This window comes from Uranotaenia lowii, unplaced genomic scaffold (genome assembly GCF_029784155.1).
Source record: "Uranotaenia lowii strain MFRU-FL unplaced genomic scaffold, ASM2978415v1 HiC_scaffold_460, whole genome shotgun sequence".
Classification (NCBI taxonomy): Eukaryota; Metazoa; Arthropoda; class Insecta; order Diptera; family Culicidae; genus Uranotaenia; species Uranotaenia lowii.
In genome coordinates, this window is record NW_026598379.1 from 1 (window position 1) to 15,533 (window position 15,533).

The 15,533-nt window shown below is 39.1% G+C and overlaps 1 long non-coding RNA gene across 1 annotated transcript; it reads left to right on the forward strand.

Annotated features, from left to right (window-relative positions):
* Window positions 1-7,567: 7,567 nt before the first annotated feature.
* LOC129760129 (uncharacterized) lies at window positions 7,568-15,285 on the forward strand. The gene is made up of 3 exons (XR_008740304.1): window positions 7,568-7,741; window positions 7,852-8,155; window positions 15,147-15,285. It is a non-coding gene; the product is annotated as an uncharacterized LOC129760129 (long non-coding RNA).
* The last annotated feature ends 248 nt before the right edge of the window (window positions 15,286-15,533 follow it).

Consider the following 15,533-nt stretch of genomic DNA (forward strand, 5'->3'; position numbering starts at 1 on the left):
TGAATCTGAAATCTGAATCTGAAATCTGAATCTGAAATCTGAATCTGAAATCTGAATCTGAAATCTGAATCTGAAATCTGAATCTGAAATCTGAATCTGAAATCTGAATCTGAAATCTGAATCTGAAATCTGAATCTGAAATCTGAATCTGAAAATCTGAATCTGAAATCTGAATCTGAAATCTGAATCTGAAATCTGAATCTGAAATCTGAATCTGAAATCTGAATCTGAAATCAGAATCTGAAATCTGAATCTGAAATCTGAATCTGAAAATCTGAATCTGAATCTGAAATCTGAAATCTGAATCTGAAATCTGAATCTGAAATCTGAATCTGAAATCTGAATCTGAAATCTGAATCTGAAATCTGAATCTAAATCTGAATCTGAAATCTGAATCTGAAATCTGAATCTGAAATCTGAATCTGAAATCTGAATCTGAATAAATCTGAATCTGAAATCTGAATCTGAAATCTGAATCTGAAATCTGAACTCTGAAATCTGAATCTGAAATCTGAATCTGAAAATCTGAATCTGAAATCTGAATCTGAAATCTGAATCTGAAAATCTGAATCTGAAATCTGAATCTGAAATCTGAATCTGAAATCTGAATCTGAAATCTGAATCTGAAATCTGAATCTGAAATCTGAATCTGAAATCTGAATCTGAAATCTGAATCTGAAATCTGAATCTGAAATCTGAATCTGAAATCTGAATCTGAAATCTGAATCTGAATCTGAACGAATCTGAATCTGAAATCTGAATCTGAAATCTGAATCTGAAATCTGAATCTGAAATCTGAATCTGAAATCTGAATCTGAAATCTGAATCTGAAATCTGAATCTGTGAAATCTGAATCTGAAATCTGAATCTGAAATCTGAATCTGAAATCTGAATCTGAAATCTGAATCTGAAATCTGAATCTGAAATCTGAATCTGAAATCTGAATCTGAAATCTGAATCTGAAATCTGAATCTGAATCTGAATCTGAAATCTGAATCTGAAATCTGAATCTGAAATCTGAATCTGAAATCTGAATCTGAAATCTGAATCTGAAATCTGAATCTGAAATCTGAATCTGAAATCTGAATCTGAAATCTGAATCTGAAATCTGATCTGAAATCTTGAATCTGAAATCTGAATCTGAAATCTGAATCTGAAATCTGAATCTGAAATCTGAATCTGAAATCTGAATCTGAAATCTGAATCTGAAATCTGAATCTGAAATCTGAATCTGAAATCTGAATCTGAAATCTGAATCTGAAATCTGAATCTGAAATCTGAATCTGAATCTGAAATCTGAAATCTGAATCTGAAATCTGAATCTGAAATCTGAATCTGAAATCTGAATCTGAAATCTGAATCTGAAATCTGAATCTGAAATCTGAATCTGAAATCTGAATCTGAAATCTGAATCTGAATCTGAATCTGAAATCTGAATCTGAAATCTGAATCTGAAATCTGAATCTGAAATCTGAATCTGAAATCTAAATCTGAAATCTGAATCTGAAATCTGAATCTGAAATCTGAATCTGAAATCTGAATCTGAAATCTGAATCTGAATCTGAAATCTGAAATCTGAATATGAAATCTGAATCTGAAATCTGAATCTGAAAATCTGAATCTGAATCTGAATCTGAAATCTGAATCTGAAATCTGAATCTGAAATCTGAATCTGAAATCTGAATCTGAAATCTGAATCTGAAATCTGAATCTGAATCTGAATCTGAAATCTGAATCTGAAATCTGAATCTGAAATCTGAATCTGAAATCTGAATCTGAAATCTGAATCTGAAATCTGAATCTGAAATCTGAATCTGAAATCTGAATCTGAAATCTGATCTGAAATCTGAATCTGAATCTGAATCTGAAATCTGAATCTGAAATCTGAATCTGAAATCTGAATCTGAAATCTGAATCTGAAATCTGAATCTGAAATCTGAATCTGAAATCTGAAATCTGAAATCTGAATCTGAAATCTGAATCTGAAATCTGAATCTGAATCTGAATCTGAAATCTGAATCTGAAATCTGAATCTGAAATCTGAATCTGAAATCTGAATCTGAAATCTGAATCTGAAATCTGAATCTGAAATCTGAATCTGAAATCTGAATCTGAAATCTGAATCTGAAATCTGAATCTGAAATCTGAATCTGAAATCTGAATCTGAAATCTGAATCTGAAATCTGAATCTGAAATCTGAATCTGAAATCTGAATCTGAAATCTGAATCTGAAATCTGAATCTGAAATCTGAATCTGAAATCTGAATCTGAAATCTGAATCTGAAATCTGAATCTGAAATCTGAATCTGAAATCTGAATCTGAAATCTGAATCTGAAATCTGAATCTGAAATCTGAATCTGAAATCTGAATCTGAAATCTGAATCTGAAATCTGAATCTGAAATCTGAATCTGAAATCTGAATCTGAAATCTGAATCTGAAATCTGAATCTGAAATCTGAATCTGAAATCTGAATCTGAAATCTGAATCTGAAATCTGAATCTGAAATCTGAATCTGAAATCTGAATCTGAAATCTGAATCTGAAATCTGAATCTGAAATCTGAATCTGAAATCTGAATCTGAAATCTGAATCTGAAATCTGAATCTGAAATCTGAATCTGAAATCTGAATCTGAAATCTGAATCTGAAATCTGAATCTGAAATCTGAATCTGAAATCTGAATCTGAAATCTGAATCTGAAATCTGAATCTGAAATCTGAATCTGAAATCTGAATCTGAAATCTGAATCTGAAATCTGAATCTGAAATCTGAATCTGAAATCTGAATCTGAAATCTGAATCTGAAATCTGAATCTGAAATCTGAATCTGAAATCTGAATCTGAAATCTGAATCTGAAATCTGAATCTGAAATCTGAATCTGAAATCTGAATCTGAAATCTGAATCTGAAATCTGAATCTGAAATCTGAATCTGAATCTGAATCTGAAATCTGAATCTGAAATCTGAATCTGAAATCTGAATCTGAAATCTGAATCTGAAATCTGAATCTGAAATCTGAATCTGAAATCTGAATCTGAAATCTGAATCTGAAATCTGAATCTGAAATCTGAATCTGAAATCTGAATCTGAAATCTGAATCTGAAATCTGAATCTGAAATCTGAATCTGAAATCTGAATCTGAAATCTGAATCTGAAATCTGAATCTGAAATCTGAATCTGAAATCTGAATCTGAAATCTGAATCTGAAATCTGAATCTGAAATCTGAATCTAAATCTGAATCTGAAATCTGAATCTGAAATCTGAATCTGAAATCTGAATCTGAAATCTGAATCTGAAATCTGAATCTGAAATCTGATCTGAAATCTGAATCTGAATCTGATCTGAATCTGAAATCTGATCTGAAATCTGAATCTGAAATCTGAATCTGAAATCTGAATCTGAAATCTGAATCTGAATCTGAAATCTGAATCTGAAATCTGAATCTGAAATCTGAATCTGAATCTGAATCTGAAATCTGAATCTGAAATCTGAATCTGAAATCTGAATCTGAAATCTGAATCTGAAATCTGAATCTGAAATCTGAATCTGAAATCTGAATCTGAAATCTGAATCTGAATCTGAATCTGAAATCTGAATCTGAAATCTGAATCTGAAATCTGAATCTGAAATCTGAATCTGAAATCTGAATCTGAAATCTGAATCTGAAATCTGAATCTGAAATCTGAATCTGAAATCTGAATCTGAAATCTGAATCTGCAAATCTGAATCTGAAATCTGGAATCTGAAATCTGAATCTGAAATCTGAATCTGAAATCTGAATCTGAAATCTGAATCTGAAATCTGAATCTGAAATCTGAATCTGAAATCTGAATCTGAAATCTGAATCTGAAATCTGAATCTGAAATCTGAATCTGAAATCTGAATCTGAAATCTGAATCTGAAATCTGAATCTGAAATCTGAATCTGAAATCTGAATCAGAAATCTGAATCTGAAATCTGAATCTGAAATCTGAATCTGAAATCTGAATCTGAAATCTGAATCTGAAATGTGAATCTGAATCTGAATATGAAATCTGAATCTGAAATCTGAATCTGAAATCTGAATCTGAAATCTGAATCTGAAATCTGAATCTGAAATCTGAATCTGAATCTGAATCTGAAATCTGAATCTGAAATCTGAATCTGAAATCTGAATCTGAAATCTGAATCTGAAATCTGAATCTGAAATCTGAATCTGAAATCTGAATCAGAAATCTGAATCTGAAATCTGAATTCTGAAATCTGAATCTGAAATCTGAATCTGAAATCTGAATCTGAAATCTGAATCTGAAATCTGAATCTGAAATCTGAATCTGAAATCTGAATCTGAAATCTGAATCTGAAATCTGAATCTGAAATCTGAATCTGAAATCTGAATCTGAAATCTGAATCTGAAATCTGAATCTGAAATCTGAATCTGAAATCTGAATCTGAAATCTGAATCTGAAATCTGAATCTGAAATCTGAATCTGAAATCTGAATCTGAAATCTGAATCTGAAATCTGAATCTGAAATCTGAATCTGAAATCTGAATCTGAAATCTGAATCTGAAATCTGAATCTGAAATCTGAATCTGAAATCTGAATCTGAAATCTGAATCTGAAATCTGAATCTGAAATCTGAATCTGAATCTGAATCTGAAATCTGAATCTGAAATCTGAATCTGAAATCTGATCTGAATCTGAATCTGAAATCTGAATCTGAAATCTGAATCTGAAATCTGAATCTGAATCTGAAATCTGAATCTGAAATCTGAATCTGAAATCTGAATCTGAAATCAGAATCTGAAATCTGAATCTGAAATCTCAACCTGAAATCTGAATCTGAAATCTGAATCTGAAATCTGAATCTGAAATCTGAATCTGAAATCTGAATCTGAAATCTGAATCTGAAATCTGAATCTGAAATCTGAATCTGATCTGAAAATCTGAATCTGAAATATTGTAGCCGCCACTGACCGATCCCTTACTGGCGTACGACTTAAGCGCCACTCCGTTAGGAGATCGTACGCCACGGTTAATATGCCCGGTGAGACTCCGCTGAGGGCGAGTCCATAAATTGTCCTTAAAAGTGATTAAGGATCGGATCAGATAGGGCTCTCCAAATAGCTAACCCAAAATGCGACGAAACTAACACATGACGAAATTGCTACCAATCAACATAAAATCCTTAGAACAACTCAGTTATAGATCGCCCATTCCTGGCAATCTCATCACTGAGCTGACGACCTCCCGAATACCAAATGCAAACGACAGCTTAATTGCCCATGAACCCCCCAGGTCCTACCCCGGACTACCCCAGTTCGGTCAAAACTTTCAATTAAGTAAGAAAGAAATCAAATGACAATTACAATTTTAATTATTTATTTCCTAAATCCTAACATTTAAAGCATTCAAATTCCTACTATCCTATCATGCGTGCGACTCGTTAACGCCTAAATGTATTCCCCCCAAATCGTGCGTGTTTTATGCGACAAGCTTTAGAGCAACATAGCTTGTCGCACCCGGGCTTTTATGCTGCACCAGCGGGGTTTCCCTAAACGGTGGTACGGGAAATTCGACCTCTCGACTGGATTATGTTCGTGACGGGGCTATGTTAACCGTCCGCAAGCATATTTCGATGAAAAATTCACGTTTTCGTCATTCGATGACGACCCCTTTCGATGCTATAATAGCTTTCCCAACGGGATGGACTCACCGGATCCTGTGCCCCCTGTTACCTGGCGGCGATGGAGAGAGCTGTTGGCGGGCGGTGACGACTCCTAATGCTGAGGAGTCTTTTTCTCGGATGCTGGCTGACGACTCAGATGCTCGAAGAAGGTGTCGATGGGGCGGCGAATGATGTTCGCACAAGCACGTGCTTTGGCTGACGTGCTCGGTGGTTTGACCTGCGGTCAAAGGTCGTCGACCGACGCTGTGCTGCCTTACCTTGACCTTGAGCAGCACTTGGGTTGGCGATTGGTTGGCCGTGACAATGGTTGGCCCACACGGCCACGCGGAGTTCCCGACACTCCCCCGAGACGCGATGTAGACGGAGCGCCTCGCTTCCGACGGGTCTGAACGTCGGGTGTTCCTGTGTGGCGGGAAAATTAAGCAGCGGAGTGCTGCGTGATCCCTGGATTGATCCGCTTCTGATGGGAAAAATGTGCTGTGCCTTCTTCGGCACAAAGAAATTAAAACAACGCACGATTTATTCTCACACGCACAATTTACCTGCAGTTTTTATGATGCAACGAATCACACGCTCTAACTATCTAAGCACGCAACTTCCCTAGCTTATATACCTAAATAAACGAATGATATTTTAATTATAATTGAAGGTCCTGACCGCACTTCAATTTACCAAAATTCGGACACAATCAATCTCGGCCCACGCGCACTTCCACTGCCGATCACACTCAAGAAACGTTTGATCGTCTCCTTGAGCTCTCAGAACAGGGAAAGTGACCTTGCTACGAACGCCCTCGGCGGAAGTTCATAATCCCTGAGAGTTCTATGAGATTATCTCAAGAGATAAGAATTTCGGCAGCTGCATTAGAATCGCAGTAGCTAATTGGTTCTAGCTGAAACAATTCAACACCTCGCGGGAGAATGTATGAACGTCTCCCCCAGCGTGACGAACCGCATTACTCAAACCGTCGATCGCGCGAATCGATATTATGTTCGAGATCGATCGAGTGACGGACAAATTGGGTCTACTTAAAGGCGGAGAAAAAAATATCGAATTTTCGAGTATGAGGACTGCTACATAACACAGACTATTTTTACGAAAATTTGGTTATTGAATAATAACCAAATTTTCGTAAGGGGGCGAATATGAGAAAATTCAACCCTCTATTAAACTAAATGGCGATATTTATGAATGGACTGGACTATTAAACTAAATATAATAATAAATAACAGGTACTATTGATATCTTATAACTAACAGGTACTATGAATAAACTATTAATGGTTCATTGATCTTTGGTGTGTTAATATTTGACATCACAGTTGGCTGACTTTAGTTTCGATGTATGAGCAACAATAATTTCGGACAAACTGAACTCTAAACAGGTTAAGTCCACATTGAAACTACACAATTTTCATTAGAAAACCGTTTCAAGCTAACCGTACCGCACATGTTGAATGAAATCAACGCACCTCCAAAATATCAGGTTCAATCTAGTCATAGACAACTCCAAGCCCTCCGCTTGAATACGCCTAGACAGGTTTCACCGCAAAAATGAACATCTCAACAAACAATAATACAGGTTTATTCCGTTTCGAATAACTCCAACTTCTTGGAAAAAAAATCGTCACGGAATTTACCGCAAAGCGTTTAGTAAGTCACATCACGCCCATGCATAAGCTTGGGAAAAGTTTCATGACTATTAAAACGCAACGTCCACACAACTACTACAACAATAACATCAATGCAGAATCTAACGCCAAACATAGTGCTGGCTATTCATGCCTTCTGATAGCATCAATGAAAGCTCAATCAGAATGATTGACTTCTACCACGTAACACATACATAAAACGTCCGAAATCATTCTTGCATTTATGTTGCTGCAAGCAAAGCTTCCGAAGCACACTTGAACGCTTGTGCTATAAAGCTCAATGAAACGAAACTTCTACTAACCATAATGAATAAACACACTAATACATCGAAACACTGTCTGCCGTGGCTGTAAACGTCAAAATCAATAAGGTAAACAAATCAACATGGGTGGGAGTGAAATTTTGTCTGCGGTTTTACGGTAATTTGGTTTAATATTCGGTGTTCTGAAAAGATTCTTTTTTGTTGGACGTGCGCTAGAGAATTCTCGTGGTAAGTTATTATTACTTTTAACCCTTTCTTTGATTACAGGCAACGATTAAGTGGTGACTGTATCACAGGGATTAGCAGCTGTAGGTGGTTTCCGGAGTCAATAGATGGTGTCGAATGGACTTGTTTTTGGACCTCTCGATGGCAGTTTGTTCCCGTTTATCATAGGGAGGATGAGTTCCATAGATCAGGTGAGTTATTATGCACAAACTAATGCTTTTGATTGATTTTTAGGTGCTGATCGGACTATGACGAGGAAGGTAAATCGAGTTGGGTGCTATGCTACATAAACATTCATACGATGTCGCGCGACACGGGGTGTCCATAAACGGCGAAACATCTCAAGGTACCCAAATTTTTATTACTTTTTTTTTTCTTTTAATCAGGCTGAAAACTTATATACTTATTTATGAATTGGAAGCTACCTAATCTATTATTATATTCTATATAAATACCCTAAACATGCAAAATTAACTTACGCGAACAAGAAAAATAAATAATTTAAATTAAAGTACGGAGGAAAATATTTACAAATGTTACATGCATATGATGTTGCTCGGCAATATATGCCCTCTAATTATGCAACATCTCAAGAAGTTTAGCGAATTTCTAATCAATCATGTGATTGCGACCAACATTGCGGTGAAGTTGCAATCAAAGATTGACGATTTTTTTTTCTAATATTCAAATTCCGTTAGATTCGTTGGTTATTCGGCAGGCTCGATTGACTGAGTCGCTCGACATGTTCTTCCGCAAAAGGCATGGAGATTAGTTGGTCATCATTTAAGTTTCCCCAAACTTAAACTCGCACTTTGTTTCCCTTTCGGTACTCCTCATCAACGCTTTAAGAGCTCCGAGTTTTCTGGTTTTATAGGTCATCATTCACTAGATCTTGGCTAGATCTAGGAACTCGCTCTGACTTCTGGTCGAGGGGAAAGGCCTTGCCGATCAACGTACGAAAAACGGTAATTTATCTGTTAGAAAAGTAGTTTGGCTAATCTGCCAGAATTGTAATGATGTTCTTATCGTTTTTTTTATGGTGGAGAACAAAAACGTGTACAATTTCTAATTGATATTTCCTGCAACCAGAGCTATTCGCGTCATGGTGTTTTGTCGTTACAGTCAAAACTGGAGTACATAGCTTGATAAATACACTGATTGAATTGATTTTCAGATTCAACCAGGATCAACAAATTTCTTTAGGAATTTGCAATTGAAGATTCCTAACGATTTCCCTTCAGGGCTAACTAAATCGTAGCAATGTCTTCCTACCAATCTCTTTACGATTGCGGGCACATATTTGGGTGCTAATTTCCCGCAAAATCCCTTCCCCTTGTCCGATTGTTCAGTATTTTTCTTTAGGACTTTTTCGCCTAAGGAATAAGTGGGGCAATTTGAGTTCGATCGTAAATTATATTGCTTGGAATGTTTCTGATATGCTAATTGTAGGTTTTTTTGGATATCCGCGTACATTTTCTTCCGGTCTTCGTCGTCGATCTCGTTCGTATTACCATTTGGTGAGTCGCGTAAACTACGATATTCGGTTCCCTTGCTGACCATGTTCCGACCGAAAAGAGCGAAGAACGGAGAGTAACGTGTTGCGTCGTGCGTGGTGTTGCGTATGGCGTTGGCGATCTTCTGGATGTTGTTCGCCCATTCTTTATGATCTTTCACGATCGATGCGCGTAGAGCTGTGGTGATCACCCGATTGACTCTTTCGGTGTCGTTGATTTGCGGATGATAGTTGGGCGTTCTCCAATGCGTAACCTGATAACGCTTCAACAAATCTTGGAATGTGGCGGAAATGAATTGGGAACCGTTGTCAGAAAGGATCACCTCTGGAGCTCCGAACAGCAGAAATATGTGGTTTTCCACGAACTGAACAAGAGATTCTGCGGTGGCTAGTCTGAACGGCTGGACTAGTATAAATTTGGTGAACAAATCTGTCACGACTAGCAGACATGTGTTCCTGTTTTTGCCAGATATTGGAAGCGGACCAACGTAATCCATGGTTACGAACTGCCACGGATATTCTGCAGTTTTCTTCTGCTCAGCCATCGGTGGTGTTGAGTTCTGATTCGAAGCTTTGCTCATTTGACAACGAACACAATTCCTACAGAAGTTTTTAACCTCGCTGCTCATCAAGGGCCAGAAAAATCGTTCTCTAATTAGAGTTAGCGTTTTATCTGGTCCGAGGTGAGCCTGATTGTGGGAGGACTCGATGATTTCTCTCCTCTCCGCTTTCGGCGGGTAACGTTTCCATTGAAACCTGGGGTCTTCGACTTTTCCTAGCTGCTTCACGTATTTGAAAATTTGACCTTCTACCACTCGAAAGTCTGCGAAGTCCGCTGGATGTTTCCTGATGTTTTCGATCAGCTGCTGGTACTCGTCATCGGTCTGGGAAATCGCGAAAATCGACTCAACGGATCGGGAAAGGCAATCAGCAAGGATATTGCATTTTCCCTTTCTGTACTCTAGCTCGATATCGTACGATTGGATTTTGAGTGCCCACCGAAGCAGCTTTGCGTTACCGGTTTCGACTCCCATCGTGAAAAGCCAGAGAAGGCTGCGTGCGTCCGTCACAACCTTGAAGCGCGTACCCTCGACGAAATGGCGAAAGTGCTCAATGGCTAGCAATACGCCAAGGCATTCCTTCTCCACGCTCGCGTACTTGCGTTGCGTACTGCTCAGCTTCTTACTGAAATAGGCGATGACTTTAGACTGACCTTCCACGTTTTGAATCAGGGCGGCTCCCACGGCATTGTCCGATGCGTCTGATTCGATTGAAAATGGTAAGTCGAAGTTGGGGTTTCCGAGAATCGGGGCTGATATTAGGGCGGACTTTAGCTCCTCGAATGCGGATTCAGCGGCTTCAGTCCAGATGAACTTCCCTTTAGCTTTCTTCAAGAGGTCGGAGATCGGGGCTACCACTCTGCTGTACTCCTTGATGAAGCGCTGGTAGAACCCTGCGAGGCCTAGCAATCGGCGAACGTCCTTTACGCTTCGCGGCCTTGCGTAATCGAGGATCGGCGAAATTCTAGCGTTGTCAATCGCGACTCCATCTTCGGTCAAAAGGTACCCTAGGTAAGTGACCTTTTTCCTGCAGAACCTGCTCTTATCCAAAGAGATGGTCAGCTTGGCTTTGGATAGTCTTTCGGCGACGATGTTTAAGAGGCGGACGTGTTCGGGGTATGACTTCGTGGCGATGACTATGTCATCGAGGTACACGAAGACATTGGGCTCTAGGTCGAACCCTATGACCTTATCCATCAATCGGCACATCGAGAATCCTGCGTTACATAGACCAAAAGCGCAAACCTTGAAGCGGAACAAACCACGGCTAGTCCTGAACGCAGTATAGTCTCTAGATTCCTCTTTGAGGGGAATCTGGAAATACGCGTCCTTGAGGTCCACCACCGAAAAATACTTTGCCTTCTCCAGTTTGTGAAAGATTTCTCCCATATTCCTCATGGGGTAGGAATCTTTCTTGGTCCAAGCGTTGATGTTGCGAGAGTCCAAACAAACTCTTAGTTTTCCGTTCGCTTTACGAACAGGGACTAAGCAGTTGGCCCACTCGCTTGAGCATTCCTCGATAGCATCCATGCGTTTGTAACGTTCTATTTCAGCGTCCATTTCGGACTGTATGGCCGGCGAACACCGATAGAGTGGCTGACGTCTTGGTGTTGCACCTTCCTTGAGGACGATTTCGTGCTGCAACAGATGAGTCCTTCCAAGATGATCTGCTGTAGTTACGGGGAACTTCTTGATGACCTCGACCAACTGCTTCCTCTCCTCCGATGACAACTCGTGTTCAGTCTCGATCGTTTCGGCTGTCGTCTTCGAAGGCTCCGGGAATTCAAGGGCGGGGATGTCTAGGGATTCATCTGGTTCTGACGGCTTCAGCATGGGAAGAGATTCGATCGGTAGCAGGGTGAAATTGATGTCTGGGGTACTGTGGTTTCCTGAGTTTTTCGTTTCTACGGTTGCCAATGTCTCGAATCCGTTCTCACCTTCCATCATGGGTTTGATTCCGAACGACTTCCAGAAGTTGTATCCCAGGATGAGTTTCCTACAAACTTGAGGTACAACTACTGTCGGAATGACTCTCGTAATACCTTTGAACTCGATCGGTAAGTTCACGAGTCCCAGGCATTCGTGTGTGGTCTTGTCGGCAGTCACTATTTTTACTGGACTTGGTTGGAGTTTAAGGCCGTTCCTTTCTGCGATATCTTCCACGCTTGTTACGCTGACACTCGCTCCTGAATCGAGTAAGGCTTCGTATTCTTGATCAAATATTCTGACTGCGATATAAGGACAACGTTCAGCTTGGATCCTTACCTCGCAAACTCTCTGTATCGGGTCGTCGTATTCGTCGGGTTTTAAATTGGGAACTTTGTCGTAAGTTGGAATGTTCGTGTTCCCTCGCTTACATTCCGAACTCAGTTTTCCGGACCTCTTCTCGGATTACGCGGGTGCTTGTCGCAGTAAGTTGACGTCACGTCCGGTGTTCCGCAAACGTAGCAAAAAATCTTTTTTGGCTCTTGACATAGTCTCCAAAAATGACCATTTTTGCGACAATTCCAGCAAAACACCTGCGGCTTCTCTTCCTTGACCTGGCTTGTCGATTGCTGAGGGGATGACTGATCGTTCTGCCGTTGCTCTCGAGGCCAGCGTTTCCTTTCGAAACGACGATCGATGGCGTTGACTTCCTCCGACTCGGAATAGGACGAATAGAGTTCATCGCGGTCTTCCCTCTGTGTGTCGATGTGATGCACTGGGTTCGCCGTTCTCGGTGGGTTTTCGCGGTTTCGAAAAGCAGGGTCATTGGCGTCGATTCTGTATGCATAGTATTCGAGTTTACGCAAGTTCGTCACGGTACGGCAAGATAACCTCGATCTGTAGTGGTCCCTCATGTTGTCCCATATGACCTCGAATAAACGATCGCTGTCCATCGGGCAGGAGAGCATTTTGTTCAAGCGTTCTATCTCCATTTTGAACGTCAGGAATGTTTCGTTCCGGTTTTGTTTTCTCGTGTAGATTCGCTGTCTGTTGCCTTGATCCTTGTTAGGGTTGCCATACATGTAACGGATGCTGTTCTCGAAGTCCTTCCAATCAATGAATTCGTCGGCGTAGCATATGTACCAATCATAAGCTTCGCGGCGAAGAATGGTATGGATTCGTTGTAGAAGCACGTCCTCACTGATCCGGTCCATTTGTGCTAGCTTTCGTACCTTATGCAGGAAATCTTCAAGGGGTCGATGGCGATTGTCCCCGTCGAATGTAAGATGCCACTTTTCCATTCGACGGTCGGCATTCTGAATCTCCGCATCCGTAATTCTACGGATATTTGACTGTCTGGAAAAGCTTCTTCTTCCTCCGATTGGGTGAATCTCGTCTTCGCGGGGGTGGCGGACTCTTCTAGGAACTTGGTTGCGATGATGAATTGGCTGGGAATGCCTGTTCCCTGATCTCTCAAACCTTTCGTCTTCATCTGAGTCCAAGAAGCTCGATGATTGACTTAGAGGATATCCGTCGTTGTCATCTTCAAACTCCGGGTCGTTCAGGTAACGTCGTTCCTTAAAATTCGCGTAAAGTTGTGGTTCATTTCGGCGCACTGGTCGGACTAGCTCGTGAAGTTTTGGTGTTGCTCTGTAGCTCAATCTTGTTTTAGGCTCCCTTTGAACGTCAGAATATCTCCGTTGCTCTTGATCGTTGATCCTAGCCTCCGCAAAATCGATCCTCGTGTCCTCAACTCTAAGTTTCGAGTGCTGATCGTCGTTTGCTTTCGACCACATTTGAACGAGTTCGTTCTCAAGCTCTGCGATACGTCTGAGCAGTCTCGCTTTCTCTTCGTCGTCCTGGGATGTCGATGGTCTGGTGTGTTTCGGGGTTGTTCCGGTTCTGCTTTCCCGATGACCTGGTTCCGCCTGATTAACTGGTTCAGGAAATCTTAAGGGGCTGCCTCCAGTAGCTAAATTCGAATCACTATATCCGATGGTCGGTTCTAAAGCCTCTTGCTGCATGGGACCTGTCACGATGTCCTGGTAAGGAGTCCTTTTCTGAACTGGTTTGTCTGGACAGAATCTCGTCAACATCTGTCTTATTTCGTTCGTGAGCTCCTTGACCATACCAAGAGATGGCTGATCTGTAGCACGACATCTGCTTGCTCTTAGGAAGTAATGCTTGAGACGTGATATCGAAGCTTCGTCCAATCGGTTCTCCAATTTCCTTCCAAGTTCATTGATTTTTCCCGCGATATAATCGAACTCCTGGTCTATCGTGTACGGTGAAGTCCACTCTCTGTTTTCCCTTACATCTTCGTGGAAAAGTCTGCGGAGTAACCTTCGTTTCTCTTCTTGGTCGGTACCTAGCTCTTTCTCGTCGTAAACCGATTTTCGGATCAGAAGCTCGTAACTAACTTCCTCTTCCGTTAGATGGTCAGCTTTGGGGAATTTGTGTGCCATTTTTATAATTATATTAACACTTAATTTATTATATAACACCAGATAGAATTCACTTCACTTCATAAACGATTGATTACGCGATAATAATAAATTTTATTGAACAATGAACACAACTAATATGTGTTCAATCTAATAAACTATTCTAAATGAAAGATTAAATTACGCATTAGTACGTTTAAATGTGAATAAATATCAACCTATAAACAGAAAATAACTAATCACTGAATAAATATATCTCAATTCCACAATATCACTAATCCACGAAAATAAATCTAAAAACGTGAATCAATAAATAACAAAATATGTAAAGAAGTACGAAATTAAATTAGTAAACAATTATCTAATTAAATAAGCTATCAATAAATTAATAAACTAGGAAGAAACAAAAACTATAATTAACAAGTAACTAATAGTAAAAATAAATAAACTCTAATTTAATAATTTACTAATAACTATAGAAATAAATAAATAACTATTTACAACTTTAATACACAAGATATCAATTTCCAAGTTAAATTTAATTGTGGAATATTTTAAATCAATAAGTTCTCGCCACAATAATGTTTATCACACAGCCTTGAATAATTAATGGCTGAATTATATCGATTTCAAGATTATCACAGTTTGAGTAACGTTTTAATAAACAACTGTAATGACGAATTAGTTACTATTATACTAATAATAAATAACGAATAACCTTACAATGCACTAGAATAATGAATAACGATAATACAGAAACAGCAATATAAATAACGATGAACAATTATCATAAATTAACACCCACACTGTAAATAAATAGCTCAATATTACTCGCGATATATTCTATGATCTTTTATTCTATGTTGGGTTAATTTTGTTTCTTTTTAATTCCAGATAACAAAATCACGACCGAAAAATACTTCAACAAAACACGCAGAACGCAGAAAATATCAATACGCAGATCCCAAAATATAATTAAGTCAGCTTGAATTTCTTAATATGTCTACACAATGAACCAAAAACAACACGAAGTTTCTTAATATAAGTACCATAAATATTGTATCTTATAATCTCCAGAGATACCAAGCCGATATGTGGCTAAATAGTCATAAGTCCAATTAGATGGAGTGTAGTGTTTCAACCAATGTCATTTAGCTAGTGACCTATAATGTCACGAGAATATTCTCGAATAATTTTATTGTATCTTTCGATAGTTTTTCGTTTAGGTGTTTTTTTGTAGCTGAATTGTCCTTACAAAACTGTATCTTGTTCTTGATTTCG